This window comes from Hyla sarda, chromosome 5 (assembly GCF_029499605.1).
Source record: "Hyla sarda isolate aHylSar1 chromosome 5, aHylSar1.hap1, whole genome shotgun sequence".
NCBI classification, from domain to species: Eukaryota; Metazoa; Chordata; class Amphibia; order Anura; family Hylidae; genus Hyla; species Hyla sarda.
Genome location: NC_079193.1, coordinates 331284392 through 331309681, shown reverse-complemented (window position 1 = coordinate 331309681; position 25290 = coordinate 331284392). Strand labels below are relative to the sequence as shown.

At 43.7% G+C, this 25290-nt stretch overlaps 1 protein-coding gene across 1 annotated transcript in view; it reads right to left on the bottom strand.

Annotated features, from left to right (window-relative positions):
- PABPC1 (poly(A) binding protein cytoplasmic 1) overlaps positions 1 to 478 on the bottom strand; it is a 28955-nt gene extending 28477 nt beyond the window's left edge. The window contains exon 1 of the mRNA XM_056522413.1: positions 30 to 478. The gene's annotated coding sequence lies outside the window, so the exon portion shown is untranslated. The remainder of the gene's footprint in view (positions 1 to 29) is intronic.
- Positions 479 to 25290: the final 24812 nt, after the last annotated feature.

The window sequence follows — 25290 nt, the reverse complement described above, 5'->3', positions numbered from 1 at the left end:
CTATGTCCCCTCCCGGCCCCAGCACTCACCGATGTCGGAGTGACGGCAGTGTCTCTCTCCTCTGGGCTTCTCTCTCTCTCGTTACCGATTCCCAAGTTGCGGTGTTGTTGCGTTTTTGTTATTTTTTTTGTTTGTTTTTTCTTCACTTCTCGTTACTTATTCCGGTTTTTTTTTTCTTTTGTAGATTTTTTGGGTGTTCTTTTTCTTCTCTCTAGCGTTAAAATCGGAGACAGAATCGGCGCGGGCGGAGCGGTCCTTCTCTTGTTAAAATCAACGGAAAAAATAAAAATTAAACGTGAGGGGAAGAAGAGGAGCGGAGGGAAATTTTTCTGGGTTTTTTGAAGGGATTTTGTGCTTTTTTTTTATTTTTTTAATTTTTTTTAATAATAAGAAATGTGTGCCGAGGCCAGGCTCCGGAGCACACACTCACACACAGCACTAACAGCCGGGGTAGAGGGGAAAAGGCCGAAGCCCTTCGGCGCGCTATTTATACGGGCGCACGGACGCACGGCGTGCTCTGACGCGCCCTTGACGTCGACGCGGGCTCCTCCCACAGCGCGTGACCAGGGAGGGGGCGTGGCCTGGAGAGTGCCGTGAGCTTTTTGGTCGCCATTTTGGAGTTTTTTAGTGACAACATTAATCGGGTACTCGTGAAAAGGCGCCCGGTACCGGGCTATCGATCATATAACGTCTTGTATAAGGTCTAAGTTATCGCACACGATACTAGAAGAAGCGGAGCTCTGAGACGCGTTATGGACTACAACATCCGGCATCCTTCTCTCCGCATTTTACAAGCCCGGAAGTGGCGGTGCATGACGGGAAGTGTAGTTTGATAATTTGAAAGCTGTACGTTATCACCACGTGTGCAGCACATGTGTATGGAAGTCTCCGTGTGATGTACGGGGCTGACGGTACATCCGGGTCATGAGTTCCAGCCGCACATGATGTGTATCTTTCCTGTTAGGGGTCATTTGCTCTCCAGTTCTCTTCATGTCCGGACAGCCATTGCATGATGGGGGTTGTAGTTTTGCAACGACTGGAGATCCACATGACAAATCGTTGTCCAGCTAAGCAAAACTACAACCCCCATCGTGCCCTGATATATTTCAACCTGTGTTCTTCTAAACTAAGACTTACATCGTGCACTGACAGTCACCTGACTTGTGGCTCTCCAGCAGTTGCTAAACTACATCCACCATCATTCCCCAGCTCCTACTAAACTACAATCCCCATCATTCCCTGGCAGTAATCTAGCCTGTGGCGCCTCAGCTCCTACTAAACTACTACTCCCATGATTCCCTGGCAGTCATTCAACCTGTGGCTCTTCTGCTAGACTACAACTCCCATCATTCTCTAGCAGTAATTTAACCTATGGTGCCTCAGCTCCTTCTAAACTACAATTCTCTGCCAGGGAATGATGGGAATTGTAGTTTAGAAGGAGCTGAGGCACCATAGGGTAACTTACTGCTAGAGAATGATGGGAGTTGTAGTCTAGCAGGAGCTGGGGCACCACCTGTGGTGCCTCAGCTCCTAATAAACTACAAACCCCATCATTCTCTAGCAGTCATACAACTTGTAGCGCCCCAACTCCTGCTAAAAACTACAACCCCCATAATTTCCTAGTAGTGATCCAACCTGTGGTGTGTCAGCTCCTGCTAAACTACAACCCCCATCATTCCCTGGCAGTCATCCAACCTGTGGCGACCCCAGCTCCTACTCAACTACAACCCCCATCATTTCATATCAGTCATCCAACCTGTGATGTTCCTGCCAAACTACAACCCCATCATTCCCTAGCAGTAATCTGACCTGTGGCTCTCCAGCTGTTGTTGAACTACAACCCCTATCATACCCTGGTAGTTATCCATTAATCTACTACCCATACCATGCTCTGAGAAGAAGGCTGTAAGGGCATGATGGGAGTTGTGGTTTTGCAACTGATGGAGCGCCATAGGTTGGAGAACACTGCTCCATTCCATTGTTCCCTAACCTGTGAGTCTCCAGCTGTTACCAAACTACAACTCCAATTATGTCCTCACAGCCTTCTTCTCAAAGCGTGATGGGAGCTGTAGTTTTGCAACAGCTGGAGCACCACAGGTTAGGAACAATGAGGCATACATTGGGGAGATGTATCAAACCTTGTGCAGAGGAGCAGTTGCCCATAGCAACCAATCAGATTTCATTTTTTAATAAGACTTTTTTTTTAAACTGAAAGTTGGAATCTGCTTGGTTGCTATGGGCAACTGTTCTAATATGATGTAATATTCCTCTCCCCATGTATTTATCGCACTAAAATGGTGACCGTGAAGAATGTCTTTGTATATTATTCATATTACACCTGCAAGCACTACCCCAAATATGAGCCTAATGCAGTGTTTCCCAACCAGGGTGCCTCCAGCTGTTGCAAAACTACAACTCCCAGCCAAAGGCTTTCCAGGCATGCTGGGAGCTGTAGTTTTGCAACAGCTGTAGGTACCCTGGTTAGGAACACTGTCCCACACAGAAAGCATAATCGAGGATTCCACACACAAAAAAAGGCCATATTCACTTTATGGTGGTTTTTTGTTTCTATATCCAGATGTTAGTTGGTAGTTAATAGGGAAGTATGAAATGCCAAACCACAATGGAGTTTTGTCTTTTGTCATTTTTCTCCCTTTTGTAGCGTTTCTAGGCTCAGGGCTAGTCTCCCAAAATCGCAGCATGTCGAGGGTATGACGTTTTTTTTCAGGAAACGGGAGAAGAAAAAAATAGCAAACAAAGCAGTGTGGATTTCAAATTGGCATTTTTTGCTCGAAAATGTCCCCCCTAAGGCTATGTTCCGCTATTCCGTTCTAATTTCATTCTGTAATTTGGCAGAATTTTTGTGTGCCAAAATTCAAAACCCCATTTGAGTTCAATGAGATTCTGCAGCGGGATTATGCAAAATTAAAGACATGTTCAATGTTTTTGCGGAATGGGGAAAATCCACCTTGTGAATGGGACAGTAGAATCCCCAGTGAACACAATGGCCCTGACTTACTATTGTAAACCCGACCTGTTGTGTGCCAAAATGTGTTGCATTGCACCACAAATTGTGTCTGCGGCAGAATTTGCACCAAAACTCAGAAAAACCCGACCAACTCTCCATTTTACTCAGAAAACCCCAAAAGGGGCGTGCAGGGGTGTGGAAATAAAATAACAAAACTACTTGTCCAAGGGACTAAAACTGAGCACAATCTGCTTGTCCCTCATGACGATCCACTTGTCCTGGTACATAATATAATTCCAACCAAAATAGTCTGTAAATAAGGTCTTTATTAATAGAAACTTAATAGGCAGACCAGTATGTCACCCCACTAGGTGGATAGGTCCCTGATAAGTAAGTCCGCCCCATTAAGTAGGTAGTCCCCCTTTCAGGTAGGTACGTCCCCTCATCAGGTAAGCAGACATGTAGGGCTCCCCTGGTATGTAAATAGAGCCCCAGATATATATGTCCCCCCCAGTTGGTAAAAAGGTAGGGCTCCCAGACAGAGCCTCAGATAGAAATGACCCCCATTAGGTAGAGCTCCCCCAGTAGGTAGACAGGCCCCCAGATAGATATGACCCCCCCCCCCCAATCAGGTAAGGCTCCCATTTAAACAATTATACCCCCTAAGTCAGAACTTTCCAAACTTTTAATGGTGATGCCCTTGCATAGTTTGGTGACACTGTACTGTAGTACCAATATCAGAATTAGAGTTGTGGCTTCTACCATCCTGTGTCAGTTCATCCCCACCCCCCTTTATCACTCCCTGTGCCACATCTTTTCCCCCCTTGATCCTCTCCTGTGCCATATCATTCCATTGTGACATTATATTCCCACCCTCTGATGCCCCTGTGCCATTATATTCCCTCCCTTCCCCCCTGTGCCATTATATTTCAGTCCCCCCTCCCCCTGTGACATTATATTTCAGCCCCCCTCCCCTTGTGACATTATATTTCAGTCCCCCTCCCCCTTTGACATATTTCACCCCCTCCTCCCCCTGTGCCATTATATTTCATCCCCTCCTCCCCCTGTGCTATTATATTTCAGCCCCTCCTCCCCTGTGCCATTATATTTCAGTCCCCCTCCCCTTTGACATTATATTTCATCCCCTCCTCCCCCTGTGCTATTATATTTCAACCCCTCCTCCCCTGTGCCATCATATTTCAGCCCCCCTCCCCCTGTGACATTATATTTCATCCCCTCCTCCCCCTGTGCTATTATATTTCAGCCCCTCCTCCCCTGTGCCATTATATTTCATCCCCTCCTCCCCCTGTGCTATTATATTTCAGCTCCTCCTTCCCTGTGCCATTATATTTCAGCTCCTCCTTCCCTGTGCCATTATATTTCAGCCCCCTCCCCCCTGTGCCATTATATTTCAGCCCCCTCCCCCAGTGCCATTATATTTCAGCCCCCTGTGCCATTATATTTCAGCCCCCTCCCCCCTGTGCCATTATATTTCAGCCCCCTCCCCCTGTGCCATTATATTTCAGCCCCCTCCCCCTGTGCCATTATATTTCAGCCCCCTCCCCCTGTGCCATTATATTTCAGCCCCCTCCCCCTGTGCCATTATATTTCAGCCCCCTCCCCCTGTGCCATTATATTTCAGCCCCCTTCCCCTGTGCCATTATATTTCAGCCCCCTTCCCCTGTGCCATTATATTTCAGCCCCCTCCCCCTGTGCCATTATATTTCAGCCCCCTCCTCCCTGTGCCATTATATTTCAGCCCCCTCCCCCTGTGCCATTATATTTCAGCCCCCTCCCCCTGTGCCATTATATTTCAGCCCCCCTCCCCCTGTGCCATTATATTTCAGCCCCATGTGCCATTATGTGATGTCCCAGTACATGTACAGGCTCCTGTACTCCGATGCACACTTTTTTCCTTTTATCCCGTCCGGGCTGCAAAATAAAGGAAAACACACTTTCTCTTACCTGCCAACGAGCCCCCGGAGCTCCGGTACACTCCGGTACAGGCATTCGGTCCCCGGGCTGTATTCTTCTTACTTCCTGTTAGCCCGGCATTTCACACGGAGCTTCAGCCTATCACCGGCCGAGTCGGGACATTGCTGCGGCCGGTGATAGGCTGAAGCTCCGTGTGACGTGCCGGGCTAACAGGAAGTAAGAAGAATACAGCCCGGGGACCGAACACCTGTACCGGAGTGTACCGGAGCTCCGGGGGCTCGTTGGCAGGTAAGAGAAAGTATGTTTTCTTTTATTTTGCAGCCCGGACGGGATAAAAGGAAAAAAGTGCGAGCCGGAGTACTCCTTTAACTTAGTAAATGTGATGTATGTTCCTTTAAGAGCATAGACAGGATCCTTATGTCTAGATAGTATACAGGACTTGTGGAGGTCTCAAGGACCTGTGTGAGTAAGTTGATCACATGTTATGTTATGCAGTTATATGATTTGTTGCAATATGTTCTCCCAGAGAGCACCAGCTTTTACCTATGACCCACAGCTTGACCAATGGGCTTTAGTCCAGCCCCCCACTATATAGAGGGGCGACCATCTTAATTAGCTCTCTTAGGCTGCATGCACACCACGTTTTTGCTCTACAGTTCCCGTATACGGTTTCAAGTTAAAAACCGTATGGAACTGTATAGAAAACTGTATGCATTGACTTAACATTGTAAACCGTATGTCAAATGCATCATCCGGTTTAGTCCGTTTTGCGTCTTATACGGTTTTGTCCGGTTTTTTTACCCATAACCGTAGTCTACCACGTTTTTTGGTCCGGGTGAAAAACTGTATTAAACCATATACGTTTTTTTTTTAACGGGAATGGGAACCGTACAGAACTGTGTGTGCGTACGGTTCCATCCGGTTTTCACCATATGGTTTTTGACTTAGCACAGTTTTTTTTCTTGGAATTTCAATCAAACAAGTGAAACTTTATTCAAAATGAAGTGAAAAGATAAAAATGTATATGTTTTTTTCTTAAAAAACGGATGCAACCGGACATCATTTTTCAAACCGTATTTGGGTTAAAATTTGTACACACTTTTTGATACAGTTTAGTCAGGTTTTGAGGAATCCGTTTTTCATCAAAAACCTGATACGGAAATTGTATTGCAAAAACGTGAATGCACCCTTAGACCCTACCATCTGACCTGAGAACAAGTCTTTGCTGAAGCAGCTACCAGAGATCCAGGACAAGTGTTCAGCATCTGGAGTACAACAAAGCTACAACTCTCCTGTAAGTTTACGGGGGATATTTTAAAAAAAAAGTGCCAAAACTGCGCCAAATATAGACTACAAAACAGCTCTAAATGCATTGATAAATGTGTAGCAGTATATGCATTTCTTCCTTTGGCGTTTTATTTTTACATCATGTGACTCCATGATTTCAATTAAAGGATTGTGGAAGAGGAAAAACACCAAGATTTCATAAAGAAGAAAAAAACACCATACCCTAAGCATGCTGTGATTTTGGAAAACCACCACTGAACCTAAAAACACCACAAAGGGGTAAAAAAAAAAGTGCCATGTAGGTGGGGTGTCTCATATTTCCCTGTTGACTACCAGTTAACATTTGGCTGCAGCGTTTTTGGCCCAAAAAGATGCTATTTAGCAGGTATGCTATTTTGTGGAGTGTTTTTTTGACAAAAATGCCAAGTGTAATCCCAGCCTAAAGGCATATTGTAACTACATTCTGTCTATTTCATGGATGTATACTGAGTTTGGGAAGAACTCAAAAGCACAGTAAACCACCAATCACTGGACTTATTAGCAGCAGGAAATGCTAGCAGAATGCTCGTGTGTAGGGAGAGGTATTAGCAGTAGAGAGGGAAGTACTCACGAGTGTATAGGGAGAGGTATTAGCGGTAGAGAGGGAAGTGCTCACGGGTGTATAGGGAGAGGTATTACCAGTAGAGAGGGAAGTGCTCACGAGTGTAGAGGGAGAGGTATTAGCAGTAGAGAGGGAAGTGCTCACGGGTGTATAGGGAGAGGTTTTAGCAGTAGAGAGGGAAGTGCTCACGAGTGTATAGGGAGAGGTTTTAGCAGTAGAGAGGGAAGCGCTCACGGGTGTATAGGGAGAGGTATTAGCAGTAGAGAGGGAAGTGCTTACGGGTGTATAGGGAGAGGTATTAGCAGTAGAGAGGGAAGTGATCACGGGTGTATAGGGAGAGGTATTAGCAGTAGAGAGGGAAGTGCTCACGGGTGTATAGGGAGAGGTATTATCAGTAGAGAGGGAAGTGCTCACGAGTGTATAGGGAGAGGTATTAGCTGTACTGAGGGAAGTGCTCACGGGTGTCTAGGGAGAGGTATTAGCAGTAGAAAGGGAGTTATTTTTCTAGAGCCAAGGAACGTTGCAAAAAGTGCAAATGTGTCACACTAAAAACATGCACTAGGATGTGTTCTATTGCAAGCCCTTTTCTGAAAGGAGAGAGGCCTCCCAACAAACCTACCATTCACCTCTGGGCCAAAGGCAACTGCAAGATTCCATATTCAATGTCACTTTTCGCCAAAGCTACTAAGAGGACCACAAATGCTCCTGGCATCCACCTAGGCATTAGCCCAGGTGTCAACAAAAAAGCCGTATTCTAGTTGGCATCTCTGTTGTAGCAGGGAGGTGAGGAACCTGATGGCCACACACACACCTTCCCTAGACTGACAGGGGGGGCACCCAGAAGGGCACCGCACCCTGATCAATCCAAGTGAACTCGCAAAGTGGCACAATGACAACAGAAATAAAAAGGTGGATAAGCCAGTGCAGAACTGCCCAGTCATCTGGCCAGATATATAAACATTTCTTTGACCCTAGCTAGAAGACTAGGAATCAGGAGGTGAAGTGCTAAAGGTTTGAGTAGTAATGCCCATGCCAGTGGGTCCGACACCCTGTGAGATCAGGAACCTCAGGGTCACCCCCCCCCCCCCCCCCCTGCCCAATGACCAGACCTGGAGGGAATAGCTTTGGTTCAAGCTGGCTTTGGGTCCAGCCCCGGAATGTCTTTGTACACCTGCAGAGAGTAGTGGATGCATGGAATAGCCTTCCTGCAAGAGTGGAAGCTGCACATACAGTGAAGGAGTGTAAGCATGCATGGGATAGGCATAAGGCTATCCTCCATATAAGATAGGGCCAGGGATTATTCAAAGTGTTCAGAATATTGGGCTGACTAGATGGGCCAAATGGTTCTTATCTGCCGACACATTCTGTGTTTCTATTACTCGGCAATATCGCCTCTGATCCGCCTGTTACCAAGATACCATTGTAGCCAATCACCAGCATGTATGCATGAGGGACATTTTGGGAATGCATTGTACATTCATTTACACGTCTATTGATGTCTGCACTGTAATTGTAATTTCTCTTGTTTTTTCAGGGGGTGAAGCATTTTGTTGTTTTTGTTCTAAAATAAACCTGTTTAACAACAATAATAAAAGAAAAGTGAACCAGCAAGAACTAACTCTGAAAAGACATAAACCAGCATTACCCAACTGCATCGCACCCACTGTTGTGTTATTATACCTTATTATGGGCAGAACCTTGCCCCTCTTCTCCTGCGGAAATCATAGAAGGGCCTTGGCCCAACTTCACAGCAGGACAGAATATATAAATTATACAAAAGTCATAAATTATTGTCCCTTAGGAAATGCCCACCCATCTTGGCGGAGTGGGTATTTGCTATATGAAATGCAATCAGGAAGTGCTCAGTGTTGGGGACTGGCACCACTGGAATGGCTCTGGCAGGTGAGCAGCATGTCTATGGGAGGGGGCGTTGCGGCCGTTACGCCCCCTCCCATAGAAATGAATGGAGGGGATGTGGCGTGACATCACGTCCCCGTCTTGGAAGCCTGGCGGTTTCCAAAACTGCAGATTCAGCTACGCATAGAATGCAGGCTGCTGCAGGGAGATCATGGGGGGTCCCAGTGGCGGGCCCCCCGCGATCAGACATCTTATCTCCTATCCTTTCGATAGGGGATAAAATGTTTTTGCCCAGAATACCCCTTTAATTGTCAGGGACTACCGACAGACGTTTTCTGAATGACTAAGGCTTAGTGTTCACACTGCTTTTTAGTTGTGTTTTATGCCTTTATTGGGACCTTTTTGAGAGATATGGAAGTTCACCAATAAAAACAGAAAATGCACGTTTGGCGGCTTTCACATCACATTTTGTGCCCTCCAGTGGAATACACATGGTCACATGTACAGCACATGCAACAATTGGGAAGTGGACCAAAGTGGACTACGTTCAGTCCATCCAGCAACACGTCAGGCTGCACATCAGCATCCCTTTATGAGAGAACGCCATCATGTAACCCGGCGAGGGGCAGAAAATGTCATGTGAAAGCAGCCTTAAAACGGAAATAAAATGCAATGTGAACACAGTCTTCTCTTCCATGGAGGGGAGGCACAGCTGACATTTTCATCTCCTGTGTGATACATGAATAACTCCTGGACAGCAGGCACAGTGTCTTGGAGTTATGGTAGTCATGGTATGGTAGTCTTGGTAGGCTCTGATCTGCCTCTCACTCCCTATATTCAGTCCTGTTCACGTTTTTGTCACCTGCACCTCAAAAACATTTCCGGAATCCGCCCTTTTCTCACTACTGAAACAGCTAAAACTCTCATTATTACTTTGATTCACTTTCGCCTTGACTGTCGTAACTCTTTACTAATAGGCCTTCCCTTCTCTAAACTCTCCCCTCTCCAGTCCATTTTAAAGGGTACCTCTCATCAAAAAAAACTTTTGATATATTATAGATTAATGTATGCAGAATAACTTTACAATTGCATGTTATTAAAAAATCTGCTTCTTTCTATGTAATTTTACACTTTGAAGAAATGACCACTAGGGGTCTCCCTACCAGTCCTGGCAGCAAGCATTTCAGACTCATGCTGGAGTCCTAAACACTACGAGCTGCCAGTCTGCTTTGTTCACAAAGGAGAACACTCAGAGCTGCCAGCCTGCTTTGTTCACAGCCTGTTTGGCTGTGAACAAAGCAGGCTGGCAGCTCTGAGTGTTTAGGACTGCAGCATGAGTCAGAAATGCTTGCTGACAGGACTGATCGGGAAAAATACAATAGAAAGAAGCATATTTTTCATTAACATGCTATTGGAAAGTTATTCAACATTCATTAATCTAAAATATATCAAAAGTTTATTTGATGAGAGGTACCCTTTAAATGCAGCAGCCAGACTCCTCATTCTCTCCAGCCGTAAAGCTATGTTCACACAGCAGAATTTTCTTTCTTTGAAATTTCGCGGGAATATTCAGCTCGTAAATTTCGCTGCAGCAGAGTCCAATAGATTTTTATGGGATTCATCTTCACTGTGCACATGGCAGAATCCCAAATCCAGCATCGGCAGAAAGAAGAGACATGTTCTGCATATTCTGCATGGAAATGCATTGCCGTCTATGAGATGGCGCATACCCAAGGTGTCCTAGCACTCTTCGGAGCATTTAAAAGTGCGGAGTGTCTGTCCGTGTTTTCCAAACGGACATTCCACACGGAATCGGCTGTGTGAACATGGCCTTACACTGATGCTTCCCCCCTGTGTCAGTCACTACACTGGTGACTGGATCATCCACCATTTCGTATGATCAACCCTATTTATAAAACATGTACAGTGGTCCCTCAAGTTACAATATGAATTGGTTCTTGGACGACCATTGTATGTTGAAACCATTGTATGTTGAGACCAGAACTCTATGGAAACCTGGTAATTGGTTCTGAAGCCACCAAAATGTCATCCAAAAATAGGAAAAAGTGAGGATTAAAGAAAAATAAGTAGAAAACTAATATAGATAAAACAAATCCTTAGATATAAAAGTAATAAAGATCTGCTGGGAGCTGTAATCACTGTCTATGTCAGTGTTTCCAAACCAGGGTGGCTCCAGCTGTTGCAAAACTACAACTCCCAGCATGCCCGGACAGCCGTTGGCTGTCCGGGCATGCTGGGAGTTGTAGTTTTGCAACAGCTGGAGGCACCCTGGTTGGGAAACAATGGTTTACGTAGAGGACAGGAGCTTCTTCAGGGTCCTATACAGTACACACAGTGTCCCAAATGGAGCCGCCCTTACTTGGTGTCCAAAGGAGCAGCTAACCCTGGCACAGGTAAGGAGTAGTACAGAACTTGTAGTTCCTCCCTGTACTGTAGGGGGCGCTACCAGACAGCCGGTCAGTGCATGTACTAGAGGTACTACAGTAATAGAGTTGATTTACAAGTAAAATGCCAATTCTGATTGGTCAGTTCCTCCAGTTGTGACAGGTATCACAGATCTGGACTGTCCGTAGCATTGTATGTTGAGTCTGGTTTCAAGTTACGATGGTCCAGAAAAGACCATTGCATGTTGAAACTATTGTATGTTGAGGCCATTGTAAGTTGAGGGATCACTGTATAAATAAAGCCTTTGCTGCCTTATGTCTCAACTTCTCCTTCATAGACTGTGAGATCTCGAGAGCGAATATTAATAGCATTATAAAGTATAATGTCTGATATTTGTCTTATTTGTACCCTCAAAATTGTAAAGTGCAGCGGATTCTGTTGGCGCTATGTAAATATTATTATTATTATCATCATTATGTCACTTTGTGTAGATTGTTGCTTTAGACCACAATGCCCTATGTAAGAACGGCACAATGCCAATCCATCTCTGCTTTGTTCTATGGCCTGGTCCAGGCTTTCATTATTGGGAGGTCTCTAACCACTTTCCAATTACAATACCTGGCAATCACCCAAAAAATGTTACACGGCAGATCAACTTTCCAAAAGATATTTGTCTTTGGTCAGCATCTTCTACACTTGTTGACTTAAATTAAAAGTAAGAGAAAAAATAGAAAAATAAAAATCCTGTCCAAAAGTTTTTTTTGTGTATTGCCAGCTTTATAGCATTTAAATGGGTACTCCATTGGAAAACACTTCTTTTCTTTTTCAATTTCCTTTCTGACCACAGTGCTCTCTGGTGACACCTCTGTCCATGTCAGGAACTGTCCAGAGCAGGATAGGTTTGCTGTGGGGATTTGTTCCTACTCTGGACAGTTCCTAAAATGGACAGAGGTGTCAGCAGAGAGCACTGTGGTCGGATAGAAAAAAACAACTCAACTTCCTGTGGAGCATACAGCAGCTGATCAGTACTGGAAGGATTACGATTTTTAAATAGAAGTAATGTGCAAATCTGTTTAACTTTCTGGCACCGGTTGATTTAAAAAAAAAAAATGTTTTCCAGTGGAGTACCCCTTTAAAGAAGAAATCCAGCTGAAAGAGACTTATGCCCCCCACTCAATCCCCCGTGAGATCTTCAGTAAGGGGCTCCAGCTCGGCCCTGCTTCACTAAAGCGCGTATCGTACCCAGCATAAAAGCTGGTCAAAACACGCCCCCTCCCATTGATCTCTATGGAAGAGGCGGAGACACAATGCTCACCCATAGAAATGAATGGAGGGGGCGTGTTTCAACCAGTATACGTGGTTGGTGCGGAATGTCATCACCGGAGCAGATCCGACCGCTGGGAATTATTTCCTATTTCCTATTCTGCGGATAGGGGATACATTTATTTCTGCTGGATATCTTTTTTTTACTGTCATCCTTTGATGCAATAAATCTGTGCAATCACCCAATCTGATTGTATAAGGCAGTGTTTCCAAACCAGAGTGCCTCCTGAGGTTGCAAAATAACAACTCCCAGCATGCCCGGACAGCCGAAGGCTGTCCGGGCATGCTGGGAGTTGTAATTTTGCAATGCTGGGAGTTGTAATTTTGCAATGCTGGGAGTTGTAATTTTGCATGCTGGGAGTTGTAATTTTGCAATGCTGGGAGTTGTAATTTTGCAATGCTGGGAGTTGTAATTTTGCATGCTGGGAGTTGTAATTTTGCAATGCTGGGAGTTGTAATTTTGCAATGCTGGGAGTTGTAATTTTGCATGCTGGGAGTTGTAATTTTGCAATGCTGGGAGTTGTAATTTTTCATGCTTGGAGTTGTAATTTTGCATGCTGGGAGTTGTAATTTTGCATGCTGGGAGTTGTAATTTTGCATGCTGGGAGTTGTAATTTTGCAATGCTGGGAGTTGTAATTTTGCATTCTGGGAGTTGTAATTTTGCATGCTGGGAGTTGTAATTTTGCAATGCTGGGAGTTGTAATTTTGCAATGCTGGGAGTTGTAATTTTGCATGCTGGGAGTTGTAATTTTGCATACTGGGAGTTGTAATTTTGCATGCTGGGAGTTGTAATTTTGCAATGCTGGGAGTTGTAATTTAGCATGCTGGGAGTTGTAATTTTGCAATGCTGGGAGTTGTAATTTTGCAATGCTGGGAGTTGTAATTTTGCATGCTGGGAGTTGTAATTTTGCATGCTGGGAGTTGTAATTTTGCAATGCTGGGAGTTGTAATTTTGCATGCTGGGAGTTGTAATTTTGCATGCTGGGAGTTGTAATTTTGCATGCTGGGAGTTAATTTTGCATGCTGGGAGTTGTAATTTTGCATGCTGGGAGTTGTAATTTTGCATGCTGGGAGTTGTAATTTTGCATGCTGGGAGTTGTAATTTTGCATGCTGGGAGTTGTAATTTTGCAATGCTGGGAGTTGTAATTTTGCAATGCTGGGAGTTGTAATTTTGCATGCTGGGAGTTGTAATTTTGCAATGCTGGGAGTTGTAATTTTGCATGCTGGGAGTTGTAATTTTGCAATGCTGGGAGTTGTAATTTTGCAATGCTGGGAGTTGTAATTTTGCAATGCTGGGAGTTGTAATTTTTCATGCTTGGAGTTGTAATTTTGCATGCTGGGAGTTGTAATTTTGCATGCAGGGAGTTGTAATTTTGCATGCTGGGAGTTGTAATTTTGCATGCTGGGAGTTGTAATTTTGCATGCAGGGAGTTGTAATTTTGCATGCTGGGAGTTGTAATTTTGCATGCTGGGAGTTGTAATTTTGCATGCTGGGAGTTGTAATTTTGCAATGCTGGGAGTTGTAATTTTGCATGCTGGGAGTCGTAATTTTGCATGCTGGGAGTTGTAATTTTGCATGCTGGGAGTTGTAATTTTGCAATGCTGGGAGTTGTAATTTTGCATGCTGGGAGTTGTAATTTTGCATGCTGGGAGTTGTAATTTTGCAAGCTCTGGAGGCACCCTGGTTTGGAAACACTGGTGTAAGGGGAGGTTGGGAAGATAGCTTTTGGGCATATGATTGTTTACTTGACCTCAATCTTATCATGAACCCAAGTGAAGGTGCTCAGCGATGTCTGAAGATTGCGATCAGTTGTCTAGACCTGCACTTTTGAGAGAAAACAAATGGCTGCAAATGTAATTCTTCCATATGAAAAAGTCACGTTTTGAATACCACCATGGAGCACTTATTCATGCACTCTATCATCAGAATACCCGGTACTACCAAAGGGCTTGAAATACAGAATAGCACAGTCTGATTCTCCACTCTACCCAGTAAAGAGACAAAAAAAAATAAGCCAAGTGGATCCCATTATAGAGTATATGTCAAGATCTGTTCTCAGGGTACGATCACACAACATTCCTGCCCCCGTTAATTGTATCCATTGGCATCCCACAGAAAACGGGATGCTGGCGTATACTGTTAGCGGGAGCAGCCGACTCCATTCATTTCTATGGCCAAATGGAGTCATCCCTAGTAACTCTGTTCGGGACATAGGCATTTTTTTTAAGCCTACTCACGACGGGGGCTATTGCAATTTTGAAATAGCCCGTTAGTCGAGAACGAAGTCACTAGGTGACTCTATACGGCCATGGAAGTGAATGGGGTCCACTGCTCCCGTTAAAGGGGTACTCCAGTGGAAAACTTTTTTTTTTTTTATATCAACTGGTGCCAGAAAGTTAAACAGATTTGTAAATTACTTCTATTAAAAAATCTTAATCCTTCCGGTACTTATTAGCTGCTGAATACTACAGAGGAAACTATTTTCTTTTTGGAACACAGAGCTCTCTGCTGACATCTCTGTCCATTTTAAGAACTGTCCAGAGTAGGAGAAAATCCCCATAGCAAACATATGCTGCTCTGGACAGTTCCTAAAATGCACAACAACAAAATTCCCCAGGGATTCCAGGGCAAATTATATATAACAACAAGAATTATATATAACAAGAAAATGAATACATCTTATAGATATTCATCAATGGGAACATTATGAACAGACAGAGACCCCTTAGTACCATATACAATCACGGAGATAGGGCCCATGATACAGTTTCAATTGAGTTATACCTACCTGGAGCTGTGGGCGATGTGTTGGTAGCCTGCTGGGTCAAGTTTGGATGTTGGGTCCCATTTTTTGAGACTAGTAAGTAATTAGATAGAGTACATTGACCAGTGATACCTTCCATTATGATTTCCACCACTTGTTCGCATCACCTGGCAGACTATCCCTCCCCTTTAAGAAATCATTACAAAGAAAACACCACATAGTATCAGGATACATCTAATCATTAAATTTTATTTTTAGTGCAGAGACCAGTTAGATCCACTGAGACACATCTAGAGCTGTACTTACCTGACTGTGGGTTGCGTTCCAGTGGTCCTCCTGGCCGGGCCCTTGTCCGGGGGCCCCCCGTGGGGGGGGGGTTGGGTCGGACGTGGTGGTTGACTTCTGTGGTGGTGTTTGGATTGAGTTTGGGGTGCCTTAGAGACGGTCCTCCTAAAAAGACTAGATCTTAGTATCAGTCCACAGCACCCTTCCAAATAACCACTACACTATAATGTTCATAGTCATAGGAAGAACATTATCAGTAAATACGAACATGTCCCCATATGATAATAAAATATTCACCTTATACACATGGCTAATTCTCTAACTTTATCAACACTTACTGTCAACAGATGTAATAGGTGGTATCCAGCAACACCAACATCTACTATCTATATCCATATACTTAAATCCAGAATGAATGATTAATACCTTTCATCACTATGATCCCCGTCACAACCAAGTCCACACATATAGAATAACATTCATTAGAATAATGAAGTTTACAAATATTAAAATAATGAACCTTACAAACATGTGTTGTACTTATTGAACTCACTACCTGTGTTGATAGAATAGGACTATATTCATATATATTAAACACACGCAAGTTACCAGCAGTAAGCTCAGAACAACTAAATGTAGTTTACAATTACCATCACTGTTGTGAAACAATTAAGTCCGCAGACATGCGCGGAATCCACTATAGGGACACCTTGAGTCGGACGCAGGCGCAGTCACTGATAATATCTAAGATTGAATCTAAGTTCACTGACATGCGCGAACGGCAGATCGCCGTGGAACGGACATGCGCAGTTGCCTATAATTGCGATTGATTATTACTAAGTGCGGAGACATGCGCCGCGCATCGTATATACGCAGTGCGAGTGACGGGGAATGAAGAGTGTTGATTGGTTGGGATGAGATCAACACATAGTGACGTGGCATGACCGGACTGGTCAGTCACGTCACTTGAGCTCAGATAAGCCGAACAATCGGCACACAATGATGCAGTGGCTTTGACATCACTAACAGAGGATATAAAAGGGAGAGTGGACCAAACGAACGGCCATTAGCCTCTGTACCTTGATAAAGTTGGTTCATCCAACGAAACGTTGGGAAGAGGAGGGCTATTCACATTTTAACCAGCAGCTATCAGTGCTTTTCCATTAATATAGTGGCATCCGTAGATTAGTGCTATAAAAGCACAATATCATTACCAAAGAAGTTATAGGATGCTAACATATCATTTAGGCAACTATTAGCTGTGTTTTTAGATCACAACACCGGAGCTCATATATTTTAAATGATTTAATAAAATTTAGTTTTAAGGGGGGTTTCTAGTTTAGGGTTAACCCCTTGGGGGGCGACCCCTAAAGGTTGTTGTTATATATAGTTCCTAAAATGGACAGAGATGTCAGCAGAGAGCACTGTGCTCATGATGTCAGCAGAGAGCTCTGTGTTCCAAAAAGAAAAGTTTTTCCTCTGTAGTATTCAGCAGCTAATAAGTACTGGAAGGATTAAGATTTTTATATAGAAGGAATTTACAAATCTGTTTAACTTTCTGGCACCAGTTGATTTAAAAAAAGTTTTCCATCGGAGTACCCCTTTTAACAGCATACACCAGCATCCCGTTTTAGGTGGGATGCCAATGGTTACAATTAAAGGGGGCAGGAACGTAGTGTGGTTGTACCCTCAGACTAATCCATCATGGATCATGTAAAAATGGAAGCTATGAGCCTAGTGCAATATGTAGATAGGTAAATGAGTACAGTGCAAGTGAATGGAGTTTTGTGAAACTACGTTTAAATGCTACAGAATGTTCAGATCCACAGCAAGCTCTATGTGTGACATAGTTATGCAAGATGTTTGCAGAAAATTTAGTAAAAACTTTTGTACATATGAACTCAGCCTTATAGGACAACTGTAGTGGAACACTTTTATATATGCCCATGCCCGGGCCTCAAAAATAAACAAAATAAACTCATACATACCTTCCTACGAGCCCCCGTTGGTCCGGCACAGGCCTCACGGTCCGGCAGTGCTGACGTCATTCCACTTCCTGGGGACAGGGATGCCGCAGAGCAGTCGGCGTATCACCGGCCGTAGCCATGTCCCACCCTGGACTGTGACAGCCTGAGCCCACTGTAATGTGATAGGCTGAGCCGGCCAGAGCTCCTTACATGACAGTGGGCTCAGCCTATCACAGACCGGGGTGGGACATGTCTACGGCCGGTGATACGCCGACTGCTCTGCGTCGTCCCCGTCCCCAGGAAGTGGAATGACGTCAGCACTGCCGGACCGTGAGGCCTGTGCCGGACCAACGGGGGCTCGTAGGAAGGTATGTATGAGTTTATTTTGTTTATTTTTGAGGCCCGGGCACAGGAATATATATAAGTGTTCCACTACAGTTGTCCTTTAACCCCTTAACGACGCAGGACGTATATTTACGTCCTGCGCCGGCTCCCGCGATATGAAGCGGGATCGCGCCGTGATCCCGCATCATATCGCGTCGGTCCCGGCGCTAATCAACGGCCGGGACCCGCGGCTAATACCACACATCGCCGATCGCGGCGATGTGCGGCATTAACCCTTTAGAAGCGGCGGTCAAAGCTGACCGCCGCTTCTAAAGTGAAACTGAAAGTATCCCGGCTGCTCAGTCGGGCTGTTCGGGACCGCAGCGGTGAAATCGCGGCGTCCCGAACAGCTGATCGGACACCGGGAGGGCTCTTACCTGCCTCCCCGGTGTCCGATCGACGAATGACTGCTCCGTGCCTGAGATCCAGGCAGGAGCAGTCAAGCGCCGATAATGCTGATCACAGGCGTGTTAATACACGCCAGTGATCAGCATAGGAGATCAGTGTGTGCAGTGTTATAGGTCCCTATGGGACCTATAACACTGCAAAAAAAATGTAAAAAAAAAGTGTTAATAAAGGTCATTTAACCCCTTCCCTAATAAAAGTTTGAATCACCCCCCTTTTCCCATAAAAAAATAAAACAGTGTAAAAAAAATAAAAAATAAACATATGTGGTATCGCCGCGTGCGTAAATGTCCGAACTATAAAAATATATAATTAATTAAGCCGTACGGTCAATGGCGTACGCGCAAAAAAATTCCAAAGTCCAAAAAAGCGTATTTTGGTCACTTTTTATATCATTAAAAAATGAATAAAAAGTGATCAAAAAGTCCGATCAAAACAAAAATCATACCGATAAAAACTTCAGATCACGGCGCAAAAAATGAGTCCTCATACCGCCGCATACGTGGAAAAATAAAAAAGTTATAGGGGTCAGAAGATGACATTTTTAAACGTATAAATTTTCCTGCATGTAGTTATGATTTTTTCCAGAAGTGCGACAAAATCAAACCTATATAAGTAGGGTATCATTTTAACCGTATGGACCTACAGAATAATGATAAGGTGTAATTTTTACCGAAATATGCACTGCGTAGAAACGAAAGCCCCCAAAAGTTACAAAATGGCGTTTTTTTTTTCGATTTTGTCACACAATGATTTTTTTTTCCGTTTCGCTGTGCATTTTTGGGTAAAATGACTAATGTCACTGCAAAGTAGAATTGGCGACGCAAAAAATAAGCCATAATATGGATTTTTAGGTGGAAAATTGAAAGGGTTATGATTTTTAAAAGGTAAGGAGGAAAAAACGAAAGTGCAAAAACGGAAAAACCCTGAGTCCTTAAGGGGTTAAAGGGGTACTCCTCTGGAAAGAAAGTTAAATAGATTTGTAAATTACTTCTATTTAAAAATCTTAATCCTTCCAGTACTTATCAGCTGCTGTATGCTCCACAGAAAGTTCTTTTCTTTTTGAATTTCTTATCAGTCTGACCACAGTGCTCTCTGCTGACACGTCTGTCCATGTCAGGAACTGTCCAGAGTAGGAGCAAATCCCCATAGCAAACCTATCCTGCTCTGGACAGTTCCTGACATGGACAGAGGTGTCAGCAGAGAGCACTGTGGTCAGACTGATAAGAAATTCAAAAAGAAAAGAACTTTCTGTGGAGCATACAGCAGCTGATAAGTACTGGAAGGATTAAGATTTTTAAATAGAAGTAATTTACAAATCTGTTTAACTTTCTGGAACCAGTTGATTAAAAAAATGTTTTTCCAGCGGAAGTACCTCTTTCAGTTCCCTAAACATTTAGGTATTCTAAAAATGGCAAATGGGGAGTAAGACATTGCTGGCAGCTCGGGTAGCGGTTCATGTTTTCGAGAACAAAGGGCTTGATGAAATACAAAATGTCTGTCCGTTCTCTCCACCAGACATCTGCTTTAGGCTATGTTCACACGGCTGAATTTCCGAGCGGAAAATTCCGTGGGAATATTGCGCTCAGAAATTGCGCTGCAGCAATGTCCTATTGATTTCAATGGGATTCTGCGGCACTGGGCACATGGCAACATTTTCGCAGCAGATGTTTCTGCCATGGAAATCCTGATTCTGTGAGTAGACATGTCTATTCTTTCTACTGATTCCAATGCATTGCCGTCTATAAGACGGCGCGTTTCTGAACAGTCCTAGCGCCCGCCCGAACATTTACGTGAGTGTGGAATTTCACACAGAATCAACTACGTGAACATAGCCATAAGAGGAGAGATGACCGATTCAGATAGAAACTGTGGTTTTGCCAAGTTTAATCCAATGTTTATGGCCAGCTTTAAGCTAAAAGTACAAAATAGATTATTTCTTTGCTGAAGCCATTTATATCTGTGGGACCAACCAACCATCTTAGGTGTATGGGGGCCTCCCAAATCCAAGTCCACAAATAAAATTGGAGAAGAGAACAATCAAGCTGAGCAGTTGGATTTCATCATACCAGATGCTTTTGCTCCCAGAGCTTTACTACCAACCCCCCACCATTGATCCCAGGCATGCATGTGTATGGGGGCAGGGACAGCTGTCTAAGGCAGTGGTCTTCAAACTGTGGCCCTCCAGATGTTGCAAAACTACAAATCCCAGCATGCCCAGACAGCCGTTGGCTGTCTGGGCATGCTGGGAGTTGTAGTTTTGCAACAGCTGGAGGTCCACAGTTTTGACACCTAGCCATAGTACAGTGGTCTTCAAACTGTGGCCCTTCAGATGTGGCAAAACTACAATTCCCAGCATGCCCAGACAGCCGTTGGCTGTCTGGGCATGCTGGGAGTTGTAGTTTTGCAACAGCTGGAGGTCCACAGTTTTGACACCTAGCCATAGTACAGTGGTCTTCAAACTGTGGCCCTTCAGATGTGGCAAAACTACAATTCCCAGCATGCCCAGACAGCCGTTGGCTGTCTGGGCATGCTGGGAGTTGTAGTTTTGCAACAGCTGGAGGTCCACAGTTTTGACACCTAGCCATAGTACAGTGGTCTTCAAACTGTGGCCCTCCAGATGTTGCAAAACTACAATTCTCAGCATGCCCAGACAGCCGTTGGCTGTCTGGGCATGCTGGGAGTTGTAGTTTTGCAACAGCTGGAGGTCCACAGTTTTGACACCTAGCCATAGTACAGTGGTCTTCAAACTATGGCCCTCCAGATGTTGCAAAACTACAATTCCCAGCATGCCCAGACAGCCGTTGGCTGTCTGGGCATCCTGGGAGTTGTAGTTTTGCAACAGCTGGAGGGCCACGGTTTGAAGACCGCTGATCTAAGGTGTATGGCCAGCTCTAGAATGTCCATAAACTGATTTAGCAGTGTTTTCTTAGCACCTCTTGATGGGTTAAGCTCATAAAGTCACATAATCTTAAGTACAACTGTGTGCAAACGAAACTTGCACAATTCTCCCTTTGATGTACTGTGTGAAGAACACCCTCTGGAGGTGACAGACCTGCTTACATCATTTTCACATATCTGTTGTAATTGCTATTAACTCCTTCAGTTAGCCACCAGTCACACTTCAGTGTAATGTTGATTTGACTTACAAAAAAAAAGAACCCAAAAAATGACATTTGTTTTATGATTTTTTTTATTTTTTTATTTTTTGTGTTTTTATTTGCAAAATTGAATGAAAACAGTTAATGCAACTGGGGGAAGGAGTCATCCCTTAGTACAGGTGTGGACAAAATACTGTAGGCTAATGTGTTTTTGTTTTTTTTTATTATGTTTTTGATGAAGAATTTCCATATTTTGAAAATGAACGATTACAAAACAAATACAATCTGTATTCAAAAGTGGAAACATAAATGATTTACTGTAAGTTAATGTTAATAATGGTAAAATATTTAAAGTGCGTTACACAAAGCAAAATTATTTGCATGAGACAAAACTGCAGCATTCCAGCCAGTCTGCATCCTCTCCCCTAAATACCTACAGGAGTGAATCAAGAATTGTCCCGCATCATCCCCTGATGAATGAGGGCCGGGAAACCTGTTGGGACAATATTCTTTGATGAGTACCTTTCTCTAGTCCATTACACTATTTTAGGTAGAACAGTATTATCTATGGCTACCTTGTGGTTTGTATAGCTGTACTGCATGGTTATATACCGATCTAGTACCTTATTCTATCTTATTACACCCCCTAGGCATAACAGTATTATCTATGGCTACCTTGTGGTTTGTATAGCTGTACTGCATGGTTATATACCGATCTAGTACCTTATTCTATCTTATTACACCCCCTAGGCATAACAGTATTATGTATGGCTACCTGGGCCTTGTGGTTCTTTTTGAATACATAACTATGCTATTGGTGTGTGGGTATTATCCATTTAATTTATGATTGTGATTTTTACTGATATGAGACGTGACTGTGCAGATTGGTGGTCACATTGGGCCTATGTGTCTGGGGCCAAGTTAAAGGGGTATTCCAGGATTTTTTTTTTTATTTGACTATGCTACAGAGGCTGTAAAGTTAGTGTAGTTCATAATATAGTGTCTGTACCTGTGTGTGATGGTTTTCTCACAATTCTTCTGTGATTTTCATCCCACTATTTATTTTTATCAGCATACAAAATGACTGTTGCCTCAGATTTTTCCCAGGTTGCAGTGCGGCCGAGACCTGACTCACTAGTCATCTGATGACAGGGAGCCTGTCTGCTTCAATGGGTGGAGCGATGGCTTGGGGGGAGAGAGATCAATCTGCAACTAATGCAACAGTAGGCACCCTGATGGAAAACCACAGGTCTTTTAAATGGATGCAGCTCATTAATGTTTCAATGGGTGGGGTGGTTGATGTGCGGAAGGGAGGAAAATGGAATTCTGGGATTTGTAGACAAAGAAGAAAACTCAAACAGGAAATACCAGTTCATAAAAAGTTAGCCATAGTGTTATGGTAATCTCACAGCATAGCCATTTAGCCCCAAGACAAGCGCAGATCCTTCCTAAGCATGTCCATTACTGTCTGCCAGGTACATACTAAAATCACCTTATGGTGGAGAACCCCTTTAACAATTTACTGCACTTTACAAATTCTGTTAGTGCTTATGGAGACATCTGGTCTGTTTGCATATTTGATTTTGCATGAATATTTGTATTTTACATCTTCCAGCTTGGGGTTCAACACTAAGATATTTGTCGCATGGGAAAAGACTTCTTTTATATCCAAGTTCTTGTGTGTCAGGGTAAATACCTGTACACCACGTATGAGCTGCTTCTATTGAGCACCTGCATTATCTCCCTGGATCTTTAGCCAAGGTCTCACTACCAATAACAGCTGGTCTTTAGAAACTGAGAATGTGTCTACATATAAGAACCAATCGGCCCATCAAGTCTGTCCAATATTCTGAATACTATGAATAGTCCCTGGCCCTATCTTATATGAAGGATAGCCTTATGCTTATCCCATGCATGTTTAAACTATTTCATTGTATTTCTAGCTACCACTTCTGCAAAAAGGCTATTCCATGCATCCACTACTCTCTCAGTAAATTAATACTGTACTGAACTGTCTCACTACATTTTTGCTGTCTAGCTACAGTAGATGGAGACTGATACACAAGGATTAATACTATGAATGCACAACAAACCTAAGTGGAATGGATTAGGCAGTGGCTGAGTGACCGATAACATAGGGTTGTAGTCAATGAAGAATATTCAGAGCAAGGTCTTGTTACCAGTGGGGACCTCAGGGATCTGTACTGGGACCAATTTTGTGATATTGCTGAAGGTCTCGATGGTAAGGTATTGGTCTTTTTGCTAATGGCTCAAAGATTTGTAACATGGTTGATATTCCTTGAGGGATCCGCCAAATGGAAAAGGATTTAGGTAAAATAGGGGAATGGTCAGAACTCTGGACACTGACATTTAATGAGGATAAGTGCAGGATAATGTACTGGGCAGAATATAGCCTATGTGATGCAGTCCTAATCTCAGTATCTGAGGAAATGGATTTAGGGGTTTCATTTCATTATTTCAGACTTAAAAGTTAGGCAGACAATGTCATAGAGCAGCAGGAAATTATAGCAAAATGCTTGGGTGTATAGGGAGAGGTATTAGCAGTGGAGGGAAGTGCTCATGGGTGTATAGGGAGAGGTATTATCAGTAGAGAGAGAAGTGCTCACGGGTGTATAGGGAGAGGTATTATCAGTTGAGAGAGAAGGGCTCATGCCATTGTACAGAACACTGGTGAGACCTCAAATGGAGTATTGTGCGCAGTACTGGAGGCCATATCTCCAGAAGGATATTTTAGCAAACTTGGGAAAAGAGAAGCACTCCTAAAAAATGGAGTTGACTTGTGGGTGCAGGCGGCCTATGGGACCCCGGTCCTGGGTCCAGTTATGTAGAAACAAATAGAAGCGGCTGCAGCACACCAGAGTAGCAAAAATTAGTTCTTTAATCCAGCTAAAAAATGTATCTGTGGTCTCACACCATCATTTTTAAGTCAAAGTGCAAGTGATCCAAGGCAGTTCACATGAGCGGATTTTTGCTGCGGATCTGCTGGTGAAGGCTCGCTCTATGCTGTCTTTACATTTGCCTGCTCATAGTGGCTGTACGCCGCTACGAGCAGACACACTGCGATGTGTGAGTCGCAGTATACTCGCACATCGTGGGAGCTCAGAGCAGGGAGAGTGGCCGCGATGTGCGAGTACGCTGCGCACATCGCTGCACTGTGTCTGCTCATCGCGGCGTAAAGACAGCATAGAGCGGGCCTTCACCAGCGGATCCACAGCGTAAAATACACTGTAAATCCGCTCATGTGAACGTATCCTAATTAGACATTGTCATGTGAACAAATGATTAGCATACATAATATTCAATTAAAGTGACCAGTGCATCATAATATAAAATCGACATAAGTACAACACATACATCCAATAGTGATACAATAGTGAAAAATAAGTGCAAGGTGAAAATGATAGAATAAGCATTAAAAACATTCATAGTATATATAATTAATATAGCTGGACCAGCTGACAATCATAAAGATCTAATACGCAGGGCGGGAAGTAGTCGTGGTATATTTGTCTTACCAGCCTGAGTTAGTAAACAAAAACAGCGTGCAGGGGATCCTCCACATGGCGCCATGATTGGCGCTTCCATGTTTATTCTAGTGAGCCAATAGATAAGTCTCTCCCTGGTCAATGGTCACATGATGGAAATGACGTGTGTGTTATCGAGAGCGCATGCGCATCTGTGTTCAGAGAGACAAGCGCAGCCATGTTGGATAAGGGAAATCAAAGTATATATTAGAACAACATATAGCATTGTATAAAATTAAGTAGCATAGAGGGCAAATAATAATAAAGTAACAAGTCATCTTAATGACACCAAAGGCATTGATAAAATTGTGCATATTGTAGCGCAAAATTACAGCGCAAAATATTAAGTAATTAAAGTCAGGCACTATTTATCCTGACCCGCCCGGGGCATCCAATGTTGTTCATTTTTTAGCTGGATTAAAGTACTAATTTTTGCTACTATGTTGTGCTGCAGCGCTT